Genomic DNA, 22,780 nt, shown 5'->3' with positions numbered 1-22,780 from the left:
CCTCTGTACCGGTCTGTCATTGTTAGTTTTGTTTACTGTAAGTGATATTTGTATTTTGATGTAACCCCTTCTCATGTACAGCACCATGGAATTAATGGTGCTATAGAAATAAATAATAATAATAATAATAATAATAATAATAATAAAATAATAATGTAGTGCACTGCAGCACTGAGCATTGATAAGTATTTTTGAGATTTCCATGATAAGAATAGGATAGAGATAGATTTTCTGCACAGGTTTTTGGTCACACCTACAGCCCCTAATCAATGAGTTATACGTATATGAAAATTGTACAATTGAAAAATGATCGGCAAAAATAAATCAATAAATTACCCTTTTATGGCAATGTCAATGGAAAAATAGAAAATAAGCTATGTCTCCAGGAAAATATACGTAAAGTGCCATGTTGTCAGTGTCAAAATAGGCTACAGTATATATTTAGGGGGTTAATATAACGTCTACTAGCTGCATATCACAGGCACAATAATTAAACAGAAAATGTTGAGGTTATACAATTTTATGATTCAGAATACACAAAGGTGCCATTTTCATCATTTATACACAGGAGATTTTGAATATTCCTCTAAGATTATTCTTCCCATTGAGTTTACCCCATAAAGAAAATATATAAAAGATCAGGAATATTGTTTTATTATTTTCTGCAGTACAATATCTGCAGCGTCTCTGAACACCATGTACTTATCTTATTCTAGACTGCACTTGTGCCATGCAATTGACGATTTTTCTATAACATAGAAAATCTGGGGAAGTTGAGCTGTGGTAGGAAAAGTCACTAACATAAAAGATACATGTACATTTTTTTATTGCACCGTATGGCCTCTACACCATTCATGAAGGTTGATGGATTCTAGAATAGTGTCGTGCAGATGATTGTCTACACAAGTCTTGTGATGTCCTTTACAAGGTGTTACTTAATTGCCTCATTTAAAGGCCATTTCCAAAGAAATTGATGCTGGTTGTGTTTGGACAATCATGGTAATAAAATATGTCTTGTTTTTCCCTGATACAAATGTTAGTTAGAGCCTTCAAACATTGAACACTTTTTAGAGCACCCAGTTACTTGTACAAAACCAAACCACTTATCAGCACCAGACTGCACGGATACTCTCTCCTAAGAATGCCTCTATACATGACATGGCATCTGTTGTATCCTTCAAATTGTTTTTCCGAGTTCAAGGACAAGAGATAAGAGTTGCACTTAAACATAACTAACTTACGGACTCTAAATTCAAATGCCTCAATTCACATTACAACCACGACAAACACAACCTCACATAGACATAATGTATATAAAATGGACACGGCCCAAGAGGGAAGAACAAAATAACTTTTCTGAAGTTGTTAATGTCCAACCAAAAGGAAATGTAAGAAAGAAGAAATTGGTGAAATATGAGGCCATCGACTGTTATTGATGCAATATTACCACTTTGCACGATGCAGATTTCTACGGCTAGGAGCTTTTACTTGCCATTATAACATCCAAGTTTTACATTCATGTTTGCATTTATTTATTTTTTTTAGAACATGTACACATTTTAGTCATTGGACCTTTCGACATGTCCAATTTTTTGTACATGATAAAATAACTGACTTGAATTTGACCTTAACAAATGGTTATTGGTAGAGTCAGAATAGCCAAAGGGGGTACATAGAGAAATACTTTGCATCTGGTCCTGATGTCTTCTTGGGGAGGGCTTTTATTTTTCTTGAAGCAAACTGAAGATGGACTTTTTGGTGATCCATGTTAAGATTAGTTGGTAAAAGGTATTTTGAAGAATCAGGTGGTAATTTTACTGATTAACTCAACTCCCTGCTATAACAGGTTTATCACAGCAGTGCACAGGTCAGTAGAATATAAGGTCAACATTGACTACCATCTGTGACTTCCATAGATGGCAGACATAAATGAGACCTCAGTCACACAATTCCTTCTCTTGGGGTTTCGGAACCATTGGATATTAAATTATTTCTTATTTATTGTTTTTTTTATTATCTTTACCTTGACATTGCTTGGAAACTCAATTATCATTATGTTGGTGTCCAAATCTCAGAGTCTCAAGTCCCCTATGTATTTCTTTCTGAGTCATCTGTCCCTCTCTGACATCTTACTAACATCAACCGTCACTCCTAAGATGCTCCAAGTGGTAAAAGACAGAAGAGGCTTCATAAATGTTACTGACTGCATTGTTCAGCTCTTCTTCTACAGTGGTACAACAACTGCCGAATGTCTTCTCCTCACAGTCATGTCTTATGACCGTTATCTGGCCATCTGCAAACCTCTCCATTACAATTCCATCATGGACATAAAGTTACGATCATATCTGGCCTTTTGGCCTTGGTTGATTGGATTCATAATAGCATTTGTACTAATAATGTTTGTCTGTAATTTTAAGTTTTGTGGTCCTTACATCATGGACCATTATTTGTGTGACCTTGCTCCTCTTCTACAGTTAACCTGCTCCAACCATTCTATCTTGGACATTTTGGATTTCATCTTGACCATACCATTTATTATTTTGCCATTTTTCTTTATTTCTTTTACATATGTTTCAATTTTTAAGAACATATTGAACATTTCTTCCACCATTGGGAGGAAAAAAGCCTTTTCCACGTGCAGTTCTCATTTGATTGTGGTGAGCACATATTACGGGACTTTGATGAACGTCTACATGATTCCTTCAAATCTTTACTCCTACAATGTAAATAAGATTGTGTCACCTCTGTACACAGCTGGGACGCCATTATTAAACCCCATCATCTATAGTCTCAGGAATCAAGAGATCAAAGCAGCTCTGTGTAAACTACTTCCTACGTTGTTAACAGGAAGACAATTTGGCTCTGTTGTGAAGACAAGACACTGATCTACTCTTCATGCAGGACATTCTAGGATCTTATGACCTCATATCTCTGAAGTAATATAGGTAAAAAAATATGTTACTGATAAAAATAATAGACTGATCTCACATCATTATCTTGATACACTACAGAACTATACATTATTGGCTTGTATTTGTTTTGTCCATACTGTGTTAGTCCATTAAGCCTAAAATATCTGCTTGACCTAGTACTGAATGTGTCTCAATAGTAATTCATAATAAAAGGAGTTAAATCATCTTCTTTGTTGTAAATTACTAGAGATGAGTGAGCACTAAAATGCTTGGATGCTTTTTACTGGAACTGGGCAATTTCTAATGCTCAGATGCTCGTTTCAAGTAACGAGTATAATGGGAGTCAATGGTAAATCCAACAATTTTTCTGGCAGACCCTACAAAAAGATTTGGGGGGCAGTGAAAATGTTCAAATTGATGGAAAACGTGCCGACTTGAGGGAGAATAGCATGGGGAAGATCTCTAAAAGCATCTCTGACTCCCAGATTGCTGCTGAGATCAATGGTGTCATGTTTTTACCCTTTTTTTCCTGTATAATGACTTGTATATAAGGCAACATTTTAAAAGGATTTTAAAAAATATATATTTATAATTATTAAAAAAATGATATTTCAGTCTAATTTATGATTTAAGGAAGAAGTGCAAACAATTAGGAACCCTGTATTTGATATAAAGGAGGGCCTCATACACATTCGGCTCAAATTGTAATGTAGTGGTACTACTAGATTGATAAAGGCTATGCACTAAGTGCAAATCTTGCCAAAAATTACAAACAGGGTCATCCATGCCCCCTTTAAGACCCCAACTGTAGTCCATCATTCAATATTGTGAGCAAAGTGTAGTTGTGTTACTCCTACCCTATAACAAGTAGGTTCATCCATACACATTTGAATGCACCACTTGGAGTGCCTCAAAAAATAGGAAAGCGTGGTATTGGTACTATTACACTCATAAAGGCCAGGTCAGGAAATCCAAGGTCAGGAAAAAAGCATAAGTAGGGTCATCCAGTCATTCATAGATCCTAGAAGGCAATAACTAGCGAGCCTCACAAAAATATTGAACATTCAAAACACTTTATGTGCTTCTGTCACCTGGTGATGTGGAAAAGTCAGGTCTAATCAAGGCTTCATTCATTGTTATCAGAGGGAGCCTGCCAGCAATTTCTATTGATAGGCAAAGGTGTCTGCTATGACCCCCCTTTCCCCAGTGGCTCTGAAAACGCAATCAGACAATACGCTAGTGGCAGGGCAGCACAATATCTCCAAGGTGTAGAGCAACAGCTGATGCCAGTTTTCCTGCTTTGAGACCCAATAGCTGCAGTTCACAGAGGATTTAGAGAGTATGCTGGTGTGCTCTGCCAGGTATTGCTTGAACAACTTTAAAAATGCTTCCCTCCTTGTCAAAAATAGCAAGTAATCAGATCATGAATGCTGGGAGTGTTGTGAATTCTGTTCTTGGGCTCCATCCTGTTGTTGCTAATGGTATTTTTGGGAGTTCTGCTCTTGGGCTCCCTCTGGTGGTTTCAAGTGGAACTTAGCAGCTGTGTTCACTAATCGGTTTCCTGGCCTTGTTATTAAACTGGGCTTTTGGCTGTAGGTGATGCCAGCTGTCAATGTATTTCCTGTGGATTCAGTCCTTTCCTGGAAGTTCTCTGTTGGCCAGTCCATTTTCAGCTTAAAATAAGTCTGCTAGTTTTTGGGTGTTTCCCTGCTTATGACCTTCTGTTCAGTTCTATTTATGTCTCTTTGTCCAGCTTGTCATTATGAGATATTCCGGCTAGTTGGAAGCTCTGGGGTCGCAGATTTGCCCCCCCACACCGTGAGTCGGTGTGGTGGTTATTTTTGTAAACTCTGCGTGGACTTTTAGTTTTTATACTGACCGCACAGCAATCTTTTCTATCTCTGTCTATTTAGATAGTTTTGGCCTCCTTTGCTAAAAAATCTAGTTTCATTTCTGAGTTTGTCATTTCCCTCTCCACTCACCGTCAATATTTGTGGGGGGCTATCTTTCTTTGGGGATTTCTCTGAGGCGAGATAGTTTTCCGTTTCCATCTTCAGGGGTAGCTAGTTCTTAGGCTGTGCAGAGGCGTCTAGGCAGAGTTAGGTACGCTCCACAGCTATTTCTAGTGTTGGTGTTAGGAGTAGGGATTGCAGTCAGTAAAGTTACCACCTCCTCAGAGCTAGTACTACTTTTGTTTTACCCACCAGGTCATTTCAGTGCTGCTCCGTATTCGCTAGGTCATATTAGTGAATACTGTCTGTGGAGCTGCTACCTCCTCTAAGCGAGTCCATGATTGGTTTTGCTCACCAGGTCATCTCAGTACCGCTCCGTACCCACCAGGTCATAACAGTACAGCTGGCCCACAATGTGTTAAATACATCTCAAAAGAGGAAAGAGAAAGTTCTGAGTAATTTTTTTTTTGTGTTGTTATTTTTGTCCTTTTTTTCCCCTTGATTTTTGGATGGTGCAGGAGCTTGGTGCTGATATGGAGGTTCAAGGTCTGTCTGCACGTGTTGATCATCTCGCTGCAAGGGTACAGAGTATCCAAGACTATGTTGTTCAAACTCCTGTTTCTGAGCCTAGAATTCCTATTCCTGTTTTGTTTTCTGGGGATAGATCTAGGTTTTTGAATTTTAAAAATAATTGCAGATTATTTTTTGCTCTGAGACCCCGTTCCTCTGGTGACCCCATTCAGCAGGTGAAGATTGTTATTTCTCTGTTGCGTGGCGACCCGCAGGACTGGGCATTCTCCCTGGAGCCAGGTAATCCTGCATTGCTCAATATAGATTAGTTTTTTCAAGCACTTGGACTGCTTTATGACGAACCCAATTCTGTGGATCAGGCAGAAAAAATTTTGCTGGCTCTGTGTCAAGGTCAGGAAGCAGTAGAGATATATTGTCAGAAATTTAGAAAGTGGTCTGTGCTTACAAAATGGAATGAGGATGCCCTGGAGGCTATTTTCAGAAAGGGTCTTTCTGAAGTTCTTAAAGATGTTATGGTGGGGTTTCCCACGCCTGCTGGTTTGAACGAATCAATGTCTCTGGCCATTCAGATCGATCGGCGCTTACATGAATGTAAGGTGGTGCACCATATGGCGGTGCCCTCTGGGCAGAGTTCTGAGCCTTTGCAATGCGATAGAGTTTTGACGAGAGCAGAACGGCAGGAGTTCAGACATCAGAATGGGCTGTGTTTTTACTGTGGTGACGCTACTCATGCTATCTCTGACTGCCCGAAGCGAACTAAGAGGGTTGCTAAGTCGGTTACCATCAGTACTGTACAGCCTAAATTTCTCTTGTCTGTTACCCTGATTTGCTCATTGTCGTCCTTTTCTGTAATGGCATTTGTGGATTCTGGCGCTGCCCTTAACTTAATGGACCTAGAATTTGCCAAGCGCTGTGGTTTTTCCTTGGAGCCTTTGCAGAGTCCTATTCCCTTGAGGGGGATTGATGCTACGCCATTGGCCAAGAATAAACCTCAGTACTGGACACAGTTAGCCATGAACATGGCTCCAGCACATCAGGAAATATATGTTTTCTTCCTTGAGCCCTGAGGAAGAAAACAGTTGTTTTCGAAACGCGTTGGTTTGTTCTGGTCCTTACCGCGATCCGTACCTAATTCTGTAGCCACGTGGGGCGGTCACCTGAATCACACGTCACACAGGTCCTGTATGCGCCGCTCACACCACTCGCACACTGTAGCGTCGCTGGCCGTAGACGGTACGTCCACGCCCCCTGCTGGATTCCTACACTCGTAGTAGCTGTTACCATCCGGAACAGCTCTCCGGGATCACGATCTATTGAAGACTTCTGCTACATTATCCAGCTCTTCTAAGAATCTTCACAAGCAGCAGATCACCTGTTTCCACTCCTAGAAGGTACTGACTTCTATTTTGTTTTCATTTTTATTGAGTGCGTTACCAGCACTTTTTAATCCATGGTGCTAACAGCAACAGAGTGCCACCTACAGCTCCGTGCATAGACTGGGTATATCACGGACTCTGGTACCTGAATAATACTCTCCACCAGACAACGCATACTGTGTGAAGCAGGTTCACTGATTTATTGGTATATAACTAGTGCCCTAGCAGCTTTTGGGTTTACCAGCGCAAATTTGCATTCAACTAGGGTTGAGCGACTTTCATTTTTTTAAGATCGAGTAGGGTTTTGGGAAACCCGATTTTGTCCAGAGTCGAGTCGAGTGCAGTCGGCCGATTATCGCTAAAAGTCGGGGATCGACCGAAACACGAAACCCAATGCAAGTCAATGGGGAAGCATAGTCGGCAGTGAGTGGAGGCCAGGAAAACACCTACAGTGCCCATTTTAATGCCAAAAACATCCATTCTTGTTTCTGAAGCTTGTCAATCTTAATTAACTTTATAATAATAGTTGGGCATAGGGAATTGGGGGTCATTTGGCAAAAGTTGTGGGGGGAGTAGGGCCGGCTCAAGTTTTTCGTGGGCCCAGGAAATGCGGACTACGTCACGGCGGTGTTGCAGGGAAAGGTAAGTATTTAAAAGTTGCAAGTGCTGTGATCCTGAGCAAGCAGGGGGGGGGCCCACTCGTTCGCATTGCCACTGGCACAGGGCCCCTCAAAGTACGGCGGTGTGTTTGCATGGCGGGGGCGCCTCCCACCAGCAGCGACACTTTTGCGTACTCTGAGGGGCCCTGTGCCAGTGACGTCGCCAACGAGTATGCCCCCCCACCTGATGAAGGAACCTGCACTTTCATCTGCACCTTCCTCTTTGTCCCTGTGTAAGGTGGTATAACATGCGGGAAGGGGAACCTTACTTTCAGCAGGGACAGATTCTGGCTGTGTAGAGTACAAGGGGAATGTAGTGGTCTAGGTCAATGTACCAGCAGACTCATTTAGCAGTGGCTGGGCAATGGGCAGGATGAGGAGGAAACAGATATAGGGCCAAAGAATAAAGTAGGCTACATGCAGTTCAAAATTGGTAACAGGACTAAACAGGCGGCATTGCTTTGTTCAGTGGAGTAGCAAACCCAAGAGCAGCAGACACTGTTTCAAGGGCCTAACCACACTAGTAGGCCAAATGCAGTTTAATATCTGATAGTATAGGGCGAAAGCCAGAATGTGGAAGCTCAGCTTTGTTCAGTTGAGGACAACACCAGGGAGGGGCAGACACCTTTAGTAGGCCGGAAAAGCCTATTGCATTTTTTAAAATGGTAATTTGGAGCAGAAGGTTGAAGCTCAGCTTTATTTAGTTGAGGGCAACACCAGGGAGGGGCAGAAGCCGTTAGTAGGCCCTAACCACCATTTTTTTTTTAAAACCACTTAATGAGAGCCGGAAGGTTGAAGCTCAGCTTTATTTAGTTGAGGACAACACCAGGGAGGGGCAGAAGCCGTTAGTAGGCCCTAACCACCATTTTTTTTTTTAAAACCACATAATGAGAGCCGGAAGGTTGAAGCTCAGCTTTATTTAGTTGAGGACAACACCAGGGAGGGGCAGAAGCCGTTAGTAGGCCCTAACCACCTTTTTTTTTTTTAAAACCACATAATGAGAGCCGGAAGGTTGAAGCTCAGCTTTATTTAGTTGAGGACAACACCAGGGAGGGGCAGAAGCCGTTAGTAGGCCCTAACCACCATTTTTGTTTTAAAACCACTTAATGAGAGCCGGAAGGTTGAAGCTCAGCTTTATTTAGTTGAGGACAACACCAGGGAGGGGCAGAAGCCGTTAGTAGGCCCTAACCACCTTTTTTTTTTTTAAAACCACATAATGAGAGCCGGAAGGTTGAAGCTCAGCTTTATTTAGTTGAGGACAACACCAGGGAGGGGCAGAAGCCGTTAGTAGGCCCTAACCACCATTTTTTTTTTTAAAACCACATAATGAGAGCCGGAAGGTTGAAGCTCAGCTTTATTTAGTTGAGGACAACACCAGGGAGGGGCAGAAGCCGTTAGTAGGCCCTAACCACCATTTTTTTTTTAAAAACCACATAATGAGAGCCGGAAGGTTGAAGCTCAGCTTTATTTAGTTGAGGACAACACCAGGGAGGGGCAGAAGCCGTTAGTAGGCCCTAACCACCATTTTTTTTTTTAAAACCACATAATGAGAGCCGGAAGGTTGAAGCTCAGCTTTATTTAGTTGAGGACAACACCAGGGAGGGGCAGAAGCCGTTAGTAGGCCCTAACCACCTTTTTTTTTTTTAAAACCACATAATGAGAGCCGGAAGGTTGAAGCTCAGCTTTATTTAGTTGAGGACAACACCAGGGAGGGGCAGAAGCCGTTAGTAGGCCCTAACCACCATTTTTTTTTTAAAACCACTTAATGAGAGCCGGAAGGTTGAAGCTCAGCTTTATTTAGTTGAGGACAACACCAGGGAGGGGCAGAAGCCGTTAGTAGGCCCTAACCACCATTTTTTTTTTTAAAACCACATAATGAGAGCCGGAAGGTTGAAGCTCAGCTTTATTTAGTTGAGGACAACACCAGGGAGGGGCAGAAGCCGTTAGTAGGCCCTAACCACCATTTTTTTTTTTAAAACCACATAATGAGAGCCGGAAGGTTGAAGCTCAGCTTTATTTAGTTGAGGACAACACCAGGGAGGGGCAGAAGCCGTTAGTAGGCCCTAACCACCATTTTTTTTTTTAAAACCACATAATGAGAGCCGGAAGGTTGAAGCTCAGCTTTATTTAGTTGAGGACAACACCAGGGAGGGGCAGAAGCCGTTAGTAGGCCCTAACCACCTTTTTTTTTTTTAAAACCACATAATGAGAGCCGGAAGGTTGAAGCTCAGCTTTATTTAGTTGAGGACAACACCAGGGAGGGGCAGAAGCCGTTAGTAGGCCCTAACCACCATTTTTTTTTTAAAACCACTTAATGAGAGCCGGAAGGTTGAAGCTCAGCTTTATTTAGTTGAGGACAACACCAGGGAGGGGCAGAAGCCGTTAGTAGGCCCTAACCACCATTTTTTTTTTTAAAACCACATAATGAGAGCCGGAAGGTTGAAGCTCAGCTTTATTTAGTTGAGGACAACACCAGGGAGGGGCAGAAGCCGTTAGTAGGCCCTAACCACCTTTTTTTTTTTTAAAACCACATAATGAGAGCCGGAAGGTTGAAGCTCAGCTTTATTTAGTTGAGGACAACACCAGGGAGGGGCAGAAGCCGTTAGTAGGCCCTAACCACCATTTTTTTTTTTAAAACCACATAATGAGAGCCGGAAGGTTGAAGCTCAGCTTTATTTAGTTGAGGACAACACCAGGGAGGGGCAGAAGCCGTTAGTAGGCCCTAACCACCATTTTTTTTTTTAAAACCACATAATGAGAGCCGGAAGGTTGAAGCTCAGCTTTATTTAGTTGAGGACAACACCAGGGAGGGGCAGAAGCCGTTAGTAGGCCCTAACCACCATTTTTTTTTTTTAAACCACATAATGAGAGCCGGAAGGTTGAAGCTCAGCTTTATTTAGTTGAGGACAACACCAGGCAGGGGCACACAGACAGACTCCTTTAGTAGGCCTGAAAAGCCTATTGCATTTTTCAAAATGGTAATTTGGAGCAGAAGGTTGAAGCTCAGCTTTATTTAGTTGAGGGCAACACCAGGGAGGGGCAGAAGCCGTTAGTAGGCCCTAACCAAAGTTGAAGGCCAAATGCAGTTTAATTTCTGATACTATAGGCCGAAAGCCAGAAGGTGGAAGTTCCGATTTAGACAGTGGAGGACAATTTGAATTAGGGACTGCAGACAGACTTAGTAGGCTGTCCCCTGTGGACCATGCATCCACCACATTAACCCATTGCGCCGTAATGGACACGTAATCTTCCGTGGCCATGCCTACAGGTCCATGCGTCTGTTGTCAGGTGCACCTTTGTACTCACAGATTGCCAGAGTGCATGGACAATGCGGTCTTCTACATGCTGGTGGAGGGTTGGGATGGCTTTTCTCGCAAAAGAAGTGTCGACTGGTTAGCTTGTAGCGTGGTACAGCGTAGTCCATCATGGCCTTATTAATAGTAAATAAAATATATAACTAGGCTCTATGAACTTTTAAATAGGTTCCAGGGGTACACGGGCAGCATTGGTGTGGTCAGTGGAGGAGTATTGCAAGTAGGGGCTGCAGACAGGCTATCAAAGGCCTAAAATAACAAACAGTAGGCAGTCATGGCAGTTTTACATCGGTTACATGGATACACAGGCAGGCACTCCAGGCAGCATTGTGGTCAGTGGAGGAGTATTGCAAGTAGGGGCCGCAGACAGGCTATCAAAGGCCTAAAATAACAAACAATAGGCTCATGGCAGTTTTACAGCGGTTACATGGATACACGGGCAGGCAGCTTGGTGGTGGTGAGTGGAGGAGTATTTAAAGTAGGGACCGCAGACAGGCTATCAAAGGCCTAACATAACAAACAATAGGCTCATGGCAGTTTCACAGCGGTTACATGGATACACGGGCAGGCAGCTTGGTGGTCAGTGGAGGAGTATTTAAAGTAGGGACCGCAGACAGGCTATCAAAGGCCTAAAATAACAAACAATAGGCTCATGGCAGTTTTACAGCGGTTACATGGATACACAGGCAGCTTGGTGGTGAGTGGAGGAGTATTTAAAGTAGGGACCGCAGACAGGCTATCAAAGGCCTAAAATAACAAACAATAGGCTCATGGCAGTTTTACAGCGGTTACATGGATACACAGGCAGCTTGGTGGTGAGTGGAGGAGTATTTAAAGTAGGGACCGCAGACAGGCTATCAAAGGCCTAAAATAACAAACAATAGGCTCATGGCAGTTTCACAGCGGTTACATGGATACACGGGCAGGCAGCTTGGTGGTGGTGAGTGGAGGAGTATTTAAAGTAGGGACCGCAGACAGGCTTCAAAGGCCTAACATAAGAAAATGGGCTGGCTGTAGGCACTTTATAATTGGTTCCAGGGGTACACGGGCAGCAGTGGTCTGGTCAGTGGAGGAGTATTTAAAGTAGGGACCGCAGACAGGCTTCAAAGGCCTAACATAAGAAAATGGGCTGGCTGTAGGCACTTTATAATTGGTTCCAGGGGTACACGGGCAGCAGTGGTCTGGTCAGTGGAGGAGTATTTAAAGTAGGGACCGCAGACAGGCTATCAAAGGCCTAAAATAGCAAACAATAGGCTCATGGCAGTTTTACAGCGGTTACATGGATACACAGGCAGCTTGGTGGTGAGTGGAGGAGTATTTAAAGTAGGGACCGCAGACAGGCTATCAAAGGCCTAAAATAACAAACAATAGGCTCATGGCAGTTTCACAGCGGTTACATGGATACACGGGCAGGCAGCTTGGTGGTGGTGAGTGGAGGAGTATTTAAAGTAGGGACCGCAGACAGGCTTCAAAGGCCTAACATAAGAAAATGGGCTGGCTGTAGGCACTTTATAATTGGTTCCAGGGGTACACGGGCAGCAGTGGTCTGGTCAGTGGAGGAGTATTTAAAGTAGGGACCGCAGACAGGCTTCAAAGGCCTAACATAAGAAAATGGGCTGGCTGTAGGCACTTTATAATTGGTTCCAGGGGTACACGGGCAGCAGTGGTCTGGTCAGTGGAGGAGTATTTAAAGTAGGGACCGCAGACAGGCTATCAAAGGCCTAACATAACAAACAATAGGCTCATGGCAGTTTCACAGCGGTTACATGGATACACGGGCAGGCAGCTTGGTGGTGAGTGGAGGAGTATTTAAAGTAGGGACCGCACACAGGCTATCAAAGGCCTAAAATAACAAACAATAGGCTCATGGCAGTTTCACAGCGGTTACATGGATACACGGGCAGGCAGCTTGGTGGTGGTGAGTGGAGGAGTATTTAAAGTAGGGACCGCAGACAGGCTTCAAAGGCCTAACATAAGAAAATGGGCTGGCTGTAGGCACTTTATAATTGGTTCCAGGGGTACACGGGCAGCAGTGGTCTGGTCAGTGGAGGAGTATTTAAAGTAGGGACCGCAGACAGGCTTCAAAGGCCTAACATAAGAAAATGGGCTGGCTGTAGGCACTTTATAATTGGTTCCAGGGGTACACGGGCAGCAGTGGTCTGGTCAGTGGAGGAGTATTTAAAGTAGGGACCGCAGACAGGCTATCAAAGGCCTAACATAACAAACAATAGGCTCATGGCAGTTTCACAGCGGTTACATGGATACACGGGCAGGCAGCTTGGTGGTGAGTGGAGGAGTATTTAAAGTAGGGACCGCACACAGGCTATCAAAGGCCTAAAATAACAAACAATAGGCTCATGGCAGTTTCACAGCGGTTACATGGATACACGGGCAGGCAGCTTGGTGGTGGTGAGTGGAGGAGTATTTAAAGTAGGGACCGCAGACAGGCTTCAAAGGCCTAACATAAGAAAATGGGCTGGCTGTAGGCACTTTATAATTGGTTCCAGGGGTACACGGGCAGCAGTGGTCTGGTCAGTGGAGGAGTATTTAAAGTAGGGACCGCAGACAGGCTTCAAAGGCCTAACATAAGAAAATGGGCTGGCTGTAGGCACTTTATAATTGGTTCCAGGGGTACACGGGCAGCAGTGGTCTGGTCAGTGGAGGAGTATTTAAAGTAGGGACCGCAGACAGGCTATCAAAGGCCTAACATAACAAACAATAGGCTCATGGCAGTTTCACAGCGGTTACATGGATACACGGGCAGGCAGCTTGGTGGTCAGTGGAGGAGTATTTAAAGTAGGGACCGCAGACAGGCTATCAAAGGCCTAAAATAACAAACAATAGGCTCATGGCAGTTTTACAGCGGTTACATGGATACACAGGCAGCTTGGTGGTGAGTGGAGGAGTATTTAAAGTAGGGACCGCAGACAGGCTATCAAAGGCCTAAAATAACAAACAATAGGCTCATGGCAGTTTCACAGCGGTTACATGGATACACGGGCAGGCAGCTTGGTGGTGGTGAGTGGAGGAGTATTTAAAGTAGGGACCGCAGACAGGCTTCAAAGGCCTAACATAAGAAAATGGGCTGGCTGTAGGCACTTTATAATTGGTTCCAGGGGTACACGGGCAGCAGTGGTCTGGTCAGTGGAGGAGTATTTAAAGTAGGGACCGCAGACAGGCTTCAAAGGCCTAACATAAGAAAATGGGCTGGCTGTAGGCACTTTATAATTGGTTCCAGGGGTACACGGGCAGCAGTGGTCTGGTCAGTGGAGGAGTATTTAAAGTAGGGACCGCAGACAGGCTATCAAAGGCCTAACATAACAAACAATAGGCTCATGGCAGTTTCACAGCGGTTACATGGATACACGGGCAGGCAGCTTGGTGGTGAGTGGAGGAGTATTTAAAGTAGGGACCGCACACAGGCTATCAAAGGCCTAAAATAACAAACAATAGGCTCATGGCAGTTTCACAGCGGTTACATGGATACACGGGCAGGCAGCTTGGTGGTGGTGAGTGGAGGAGTATTTAAAGTAGGGACCGCAGACAGGCTTCAAAGGCCTAACATAAGAAAATGGGCTGGCTGTAGGCACTTTATAATTGGTTCCAGGGGTACACGGGCAGCAGTGGTCTGGTCAGTGGAGGAGTATTTAAAGTAGGGACCGCAGACAGGCTTCAAAGGCCTAACATAAGAAAATGGGCTGGCTGTAGGTACTTTATAATTGGTTCCAGGGGTACACGGGCAGCAGTGGTCTGGTCAGTGGAGGAGTATTTAAAGTAGGGACCGCAGACAGGCTATCAAAGGCCTAACATAACAAACAATAGGCTCATGGCAGTTTCACAGCGGTTACATGGATACACGGGCAGGCAGCTTGGTGGTCAGTGGAGGAGTATTTAAAGTAGGGACCGCAGACAGGCTATCAAAGGCCTAAAATAACAAACAATAGGCTCATGGCAGTTTTACAGCGGTTACATGGATACACAGGCAGCTTGGTGGTGAGTGGAGGAGTATTTAAAGTAGGGACCGCAGACAGGCTATCAAAGGCCTAAAATAACAAACAATAGGCTCATGGCAGTTTCACAGCGGTTACATGGATACACGGGCAGGCAGCTTGGTGGTGGTGAGTGGAGGAGTATTTAAAGTAGGGACCGCAGACAGGCTTCAAAGGCCTAACATAAGAAAATGGGCTGGCTGTAGGCACTTTATAATTGGTTCCAGGGGTACACGGGCAGCAGTGGTCTGGTCAGTGGAGGAGTATTTAAAGTAGGGACCGCAGACAGGCTTCAAAGGCCTAACATAAGAAAATGGGCTGGCTGTAGGCACTTTATAATTGGTTCCAGGGGTACACGGGCAGCAGTGGTCTGGTCAGTGGAGGAGTATTTAAAGTAGGGACCGCAGACAGGCTATCAAAGGCCTAACATAACAAACAATAGGCTCATGGCAGTTTCACAGCGGTTACATGGATACACGGGCAGGCAGCTTGGTGGTGAGTGGAGGAGTATTTAAAGTAGGGACCGCACACAGGCTATCAAAGGCCTAAAATAACAAACAATAGGCTCATGGCAGTTTCACAGCGGTTACATGGATACACGGGCAGGCAGCTTGGTGGTGGTGAGTGGAGGAGTATTTAAAGTAGGGACCGCAGACAGGCTTCAAAGGCCTAACATAAGAAAATGGGCTGGCTGTAGGCACTTTATAATTGGTTCCAGGGGTACACGGGCAGCAGTGGTCTGGTCAGTGGAGGAGTATTTAAAGTAGGGACCGCAGACAGGCTTCAAAGGCCTAACATAAGAAAATGGGCTGGCTGTAGGCACTTTATAATTGGTTCCAGGGGTACACGGGCAGCAGTGGTCTGGTCAGTGGAGGAGTATTTAAAGTAGGGACCGCAGACAGGCTATCAAAGGCCTAACATAACAAACAATAGGCTCATGGCAGTTTCACAGCGGTTACATGGATACACGGGCAGGCAGCTTGGTGGTCAGTGGAGGAGTATTTAAAGTAGGGACCGCAGACAGGCTATCAAAGGCCTAAAATAACAAACAATAGGCTCATGGCAGTTTTACAGCGGTTACATGGATACACAGGCAGCTTGGTGGTGAGTGGAGGAGTAGTGCAAGGAGTGTCTGTCCCAGTACTCCCAAAATATAAATAGATGTTAATGTCTCGCAAAACAACCAAAACAAAAAAAAAAGGTGGCATACTTAGGTACAGGGGTGGGCTCATCTACTGAGTTTCTGACATAGTAATTTGGCAGTAACTATTTAATGGTGCCAATATAGGACACAGACACAGACTACTTTAAGTTGCATCATAGATGTCTACAAATTTGTATTGTCAGTGCCAGACATTGAATGATGTCAGCGAATAGACTAAAGATTGGTGGAGCTGTGCGACATAATTTTGCACGTGGTAGAGCACATTTTGAGCTGGGGTAGGGGGGAACTCTCTTGAGGCCGGCGGGACCGCCCCAGGGCCCCTCATGTTACAACGGTGTGTCTGACGTTGGGTGCGCACCACCACCGCCAGAGACACTACATTGTACTATGAGGGACCCAGTAGCAATGCCGTCAACCAAAAGCGAGCACACCCACCTCTTCAGACAAACAGCAGTCTCACGGGTGCTTGCGCCAAGTCGCGATACCACGGCCCCGTGTGGGGAGTTTTGCCATTTAGGGAGGTGTAAACATGTCGTATGCTGTACAATCAGCTGCAGCAAATTAGACATTAGAAAAGTAATTCACAGGCAAGAGCTTTTCATAGGAAAGCTAGGTGTCGGCCGGGCAAGGTGGGGCAAAAGATTTCGAAATCCAGTTGTGGTTCATTTTAATGAATGTTAGATCGTCAACATTTTGGGTAGCCAGACGAGTCCTTTTTTCGGTTAATATTGAACCTGCAGCACTGAATACTCTTTCTGATAGGACACTTGCTGCCAGGCAAGCAAGCTCCTGCAATGCATATTCTGCCAATTCTGGCCAGGTGTCTAATTTGGAGGCCCAGTAATCAAATGGGAATGACGGTTGAGGGAGAACATCGATAAGGGATGAAAAATAGTTAGTAACCATACTGGACAAATGTTGTCTCCTGTCACTTTCAATTGATGCAGCAGTACCTGTCCTGTCTGCGGTCATAGCAAAATCACTCCACAACCTGGTCAGAAAACCCCTCTGTCCAACGCCACTTCTGATGTGTGCACCCCTAACACTCCTAGTCTGCTGCCCCCTGGAGCTTGTGTGAGAACGATCACGTGCGCTGTGTGCTGGGAATGCCTGAAGCAAACGGTCAACAAGAGTTGATTGTTTGGTTGCTAATATTAGTTCCAAGTTCTCATGTGGCATAATATTTTGCAATTTGCCTTTATAGCGTGGATCAAGGAGGCAGGCCAACCAGTAATCGTCATCGTTCATCATTTTCGTAATGCGTGTGTCCCTTTTTAGGATACGTAAGGCATAATCCGCCATGTGGGCCAAAGTTCCAGTTGTCAAATCTCCGGTTGTGATTGGTTGAGGGGCAGTTGCAGGCAAATCTACGTCACTTGTGTCCCTCAAAAAACCAGAACCCGGCCGTGACACGCAACCAATTTCCTGTGCCCCCGTGAAAGTTTCCGCATTAAAAATATACTCATCCCCATCATCCTCCTCGTCCTCCACCTCCTCTTCGCCCGCTACCTCGTCCTGTACACTGCCCTGACCAGACAATGGCTGACTGTCATCAAGGCTTCCCTCTTCCTCTGGTGCAGACGCCTGCTCCTTTATGTGCGTCAAACTTTGCATCAGCAGACGCATTAGGGGGATGCTCATGCTTATTACGGCGTTGTCTGCACTAACCAGCCGTGTGCATTCCTCAAAACACTGAAGGACTTGACACATGTCTTGTATCTTCGACCACTGCACACCTGACAACTCCATGTCTGCCATCCTACTGCCTGCCCGTGTATCCTCCCACAAATAAATAACAGCACGCCTCTGTTCGCACAGTCTCTGAAGCATGTGCAGTGTTGAGTTCCACCTTGTTGCAACGTCTATGATTAGGCGATGCTGGGGAAGGTTCAAAGACCGCTGATAGGTCTGCATACGGCTGGCGTGTACAGGCGAACGTCGGATATGTGAGCAAAGTGCACGCACTTTGAGGAGCAGGTCGGAGAACCCAGGATAAGTTTTCAATAAGCACTGCACCACCAGGTTTAAGGTGTGAGCCAGGCAAGGAATGTGTTTCAGTTGGGAAAGGGAGATGGCAGCCATGAAATTCCTTCCGTTATCACTCACTACCTTGCCTGCCTCAAGATCTACTGTGCCCAGCCACGACTGCGTTTCTTGTTGCAAGAACTCGGACAGAACTTCCGCGGTGTGTCTGTTGTCGCCCAAACACTTCATAGCCAATACAGCCTGCTGACGCTTGGCAGTAGCTGGCCCATAATGGGACAACTGGTGTGCAACAGTGTCATCTGCCGATGGAGTGGTTGGCCGACTGCGTTCTGTGGAAGAGCTGTAGCTTCTGCAGGAGGACGAGGAGGAGGAGGAGGGGGTGCGAACGCCTACAGCCAACTGTTTCCTAGACCGTGGGCTAGGCACAACTGTCCCTAAATTGATGTCGCCTGTGGACCCTGCATCCACCACATTCACCCAGTGTGCCGTGATGGACACATAACGTCCCTGGCCATGCCTACTGGTCCATGCATCTGTAGTCAGGTGCACCTTTGTACTCACAGATTGCCTAAGTGCATGGACGATGCGCTGTTTAACATGCTGGTGCAGGGCTGGGATGGCTTTTCTGGAAAAAAAGTGTCGACTAGGTAGCTCGTATCGTGGTTCAGCGTACTCCATCAGGGCTTTAAAAGCTTCGCTTTCAACTAAACGGTAGGGCATCATCTCTAACGAGATTAGTCTAGCTATGTGGGCGTTAAAACCCTGTGTACGCGGATGCGAGGATAAGTACTTCCTTTTTCTAACCAGAGTCTCATGTAGGGTGAGCTGGACTGGAGAGCAGGAGATCGTGGAACTTTCGGGTGTGCCGGTGTACATGGCAGACTGAGAGACGGTTGGAGACGGTATTGTTTCCGCCGGTGCCCTAGATGCAATATTTCCTCCTACTAAACTGGTGATTCCCTGACCCTGACTGCTTTTGGCTGGCAAAGAAACCTGCACAGATACTGCCGGTGGTGCGGAAAATGGTGGCCTTACAGTGACGGAAGGGATGTTGCGTTGCTGACTAGCTTCATTGGCCGAGGGTGCTACAACCTTAAGGGACGTTTGGTAGTTAGTCCAGGCTTGAAAATGCATGGTGGTTAAGTGTCTATGCATGCAACTAGTATTTAGACTTTTCAGATTCTGACCTCTGCTTAAGCTAGTTGAACATTTTTGACAGATGACTTTGCGCTGATCAGTTGGATGTTGTTTAAAAAAATGCCAGACTGCACTCTTCCTAGACTCGGATCCCTTTTCAGGGATTGCAGACTGAGCTTTAACCGGATGGCCACGCTGTCCTCCAACAGGTTTTGGCTTTGACACGCGTTTTGGGCCAGATACGGGCCCGGCAGATGGAACCTGTTGCGATGTTGATGCCTGCTGCGGCCCCTCCTCCACCTCCGCTTCTGAACTACTGCCGCCTGCACCCTGTTCCCCCAATGGCTGCCAATCGGGGTCAATAACTGGGTCATCTATTACCTCCTCTTCGAGCTCGTGTGCAACTTCGTCTGTGTCACTGTGTCGGTCGGTGGTATAGCGTTCGTGGCGGGGCAACATAGTCTCATCAGGGTCTGATTGTGGATCTGTACCCTGAGAGGGCAATGTGGTGGTCTGAGTCAAAGGAGCAGCATAGTACTCTGGCTGTGGCTGTGCATCAGTGCACTCCATGTCAGAATCTACTTGTAATGGGCATGGCCTGTTAAATGTTTCACTTTCTAAGCCAGGGACGGTATGTGTAAAGAGCTCCATGGAGTGACCCGTTGTGTCGCCTGCTGCATCCTTCTCTCTTGTTGTAGTTTTTGCTGAGGAGGACAAGGAAGCGACTTGTCCCTGACCGTGAACATCCACAAGCGACGCGCTGCTTTTACATTTACCAGTTTCGGAAGAGGAGGCAAAAGAGCTAGAGGCTGAGTCTGCAATGTAAGCCAAAACTTGCTGTTGCTGCTCAGCCTTTAAAAGCGGTTTTCCTACTCCCAGAAAAGAGAGCGTTCGAGGCCTTGTGTAGCCTGACGACGAAACTGGCTCCACAGCTCCAGACTTAGGTGGAATATTTTTATCCCCACGACCACCTGATGCTCCACTACCACTACCATCATTACCAGCTGACAATGAACGCCCACGACGACCTCTTGCACCAGACTTCCTCATTGTTTAAAAATCGTAACCAAACTAACTTTATTTGTTGCTGTCAAACAACTTACACGGTGAGCTATAACTTCAGTATGATTTCAATATCCCTTAACAGGTTGGTGAGACCACAAGGAAAATCAGGCACAATGTTACACACTCTGTTTTCTGTGACACCAAATCACAGAGATGACACACACGCAGGACTGTCACTCAAGCACTAATGTCAATATTAATCTCCCACCTAATTTATTTTTTTTTTTTTCTCTGTGAGACTTTAGAAACCAAATAATATTTAAAAAAAAAACAAAAAAACAAGGCTTTCTATGGCCCACTGAATGAGAGATGGCACGCACAGGAGTGGCACACAAGCCCTGACTGAGGCCAATATTTTTCTCCCACTGATTGATGTAGTGTTTTTGTGTTGAGGTAGATTTTAAAACACAAATGAAGGAAAAAAATAAAAAGGCTTTCTATGGCCCACAATTAGAGAGAGAGGTGGCACACCCAGGAGTCAAGACTGGCACACAAGCTGAAATGGCAATATTACTCTCCCACTGTTTTTTTATGTATTTTTTTTTTATTTTCAGGGAGACTTTAGAAACCAAATAATATTAAAAAAAAAAACAAAAAAACAAGGCTTTCTATGGCCCACTGAATGAGAGGGACAGAGGTGGCACACCCAGGAGTCAAGACTGGCACACAAGCTGAAATGGCAATATTACTCTCCCACTGTTTTTTTATGTATTTTTTTTTTATTTTCAGGGAGACTTTAGAAACCAAATAATATTAAAAAAAAAACAAAAAAACAAGGCTTTCTATGGCCCACTGAATGAGAGGGACAGAGGTGGCACACCCAGGAGTCAAGACTGGCACACAAGCTGAAATGGCAATATTACTCTCCCACTGTTTTTTTATGTATTTTTTTTTTATTTTCAGGGAGACTTTAGAAACCAAATAATATTAAAAAAAAAAAAAAAACAAGGCTTTCTATGGCCCACTGAATGAGAGGGACAGAGGTGGCACACCCAGGAGTCAAGACTGGCACACAAGCTGAAAGGGCAATATTACTCTCCCACTGTTTTTTTATGTTTTTTTTTTTTTTATTTTCAGGGAGACTTTAGAAACCAAATAATATAAAAAAAAAAAAATAAAAACAAGGCTTTCTATGGCCCACTGAATGAGAGGGACAGAGGTGGCACACCCAGGAGTCAAGACTGGCACACAAGCTGAAATGGCAATATTACTCTCCCACTGTTTTTTTATGTATTTTTTTTTTTTATTTTCAGGGAGACTTTAGAAACCAAATAATATTAAAAAAACCAAAAAATAAATAGGCTTTCTATGGCCCACTGAATGAAAGGGAGAGAGGTGGCACACCCAGGAGTCAAGACTGGCACACAAGCTGAAAGGGCAATATTACTCTCCCACTGTTTTTTTATGTATTTTTTTTTTTTATTTTCAGGGAGACTTTAGAAACCAAATAATATTAAAAAAACCAAAAAATAAATAGGCTTTCTATGGCCCACAATTAGAGAGAGAGGTGGCACACCCAGGAGTCAAGACTGGCACACAAGCTGAAATGGCAATATTACTCTCCCACTGTTTTTTTATGTATTTTTTTTTTATTTTCAGGGAGACTTTAGAAACCAAATAATATTAAAAAAAAAAAATAAAAACAAGGCTTTCTATGGCCCACTGAATGAGAGGGACAGAGGTGGCACACCCAGGAGTCAAGACTGGCACACAAGCTGAAATGGCAATATTACTCTCCCACTGTTTTTTTATGTATTTTTTTTTTTTATTTTCAGGGAGACTTTAGAAACCAAATAATATTAAAAAAACCAAAAAATAAATAGGCTTTCTATGGCCCACTGAATGAAAGGGAGAGAGGTGGCACACCCAGGAGTCAAGACTGGCACACAAGCTGAAAGGGCAATATTACTCTCCCACTGTTTTTTTATGTATTTTTTTTTTTTATTTTCAGGGAGACTTTAGAAACCAAATAATATTAAAAAAACCAAAAAATAAATAGGCTTTCTATGGCCCACAATTAGAGAGAGAGGTGGCACACCCAGGAGTCAAGACTGGCACACAAGCTGAAATGGCAATATTACTCTCCCACTGTTTTTTTATGTATTTTTTTTTTATTTTCAGGGAGACTTTAGAAACCAAATAATATTAAAAAAAAAACAAAAAAACAAGGCTTTCTATGGCCCACTGAATGAGAGGGACAGAGGTGGCACACCCAGGAGTCAAGACTGGCACACAAGCTGAAAGGGCAATATTACTCTCCCACTGTTTTTTTATGTTTTTTTTTTTTTTATTTTCAGGGAGACTTTAGAAACCAAATAATATTAAAAAAAAAAAAAAAAAACAAGGCTTTCTATGGCCCACTGAATGAGAGGGACAGAGGTGGCACACCCAGGAGTCAAGACTGGCACACAAGCTGAAATGGCAATATTACTCTCCCACTGTTTTTTTATGTATTTTTTTTTTTTATTTTCAGGGAGACTTTAGAAACCAAATAATATTAAAAAAACCAAAAAATAAATAGGCTTTCTATGGCCCACTGAATGAAAGGGAGAGAGGTGGCACACCCAGGAGTCAAGACTGGCACACAAGCTGAAAGGGCAATATTACTCTCCCACTGTTTTTTTATGTATTTTTTTTTTTTATTTTCAGGGAGACTTTAGAAACCAAATAATATTAAAAAAACCAAAAAATAAA

This window comes from Ranitomeya variabilis, chromosome 5, assembly GCF_051348905.1.
Source record: "Ranitomeya variabilis isolate aRanVar5 chromosome 5, aRanVar5.hap1, whole genome shotgun sequence".
Classification (NCBI taxonomy): domain Eukaryota; kingdom Metazoa; phylum Chordata; class Amphibia; order Anura; family Dendrobatidae; genus Ranitomeya; species Ranitomeya variabilis.
This window is presented reverse-complemented; position numbering follows the sequence as displayed.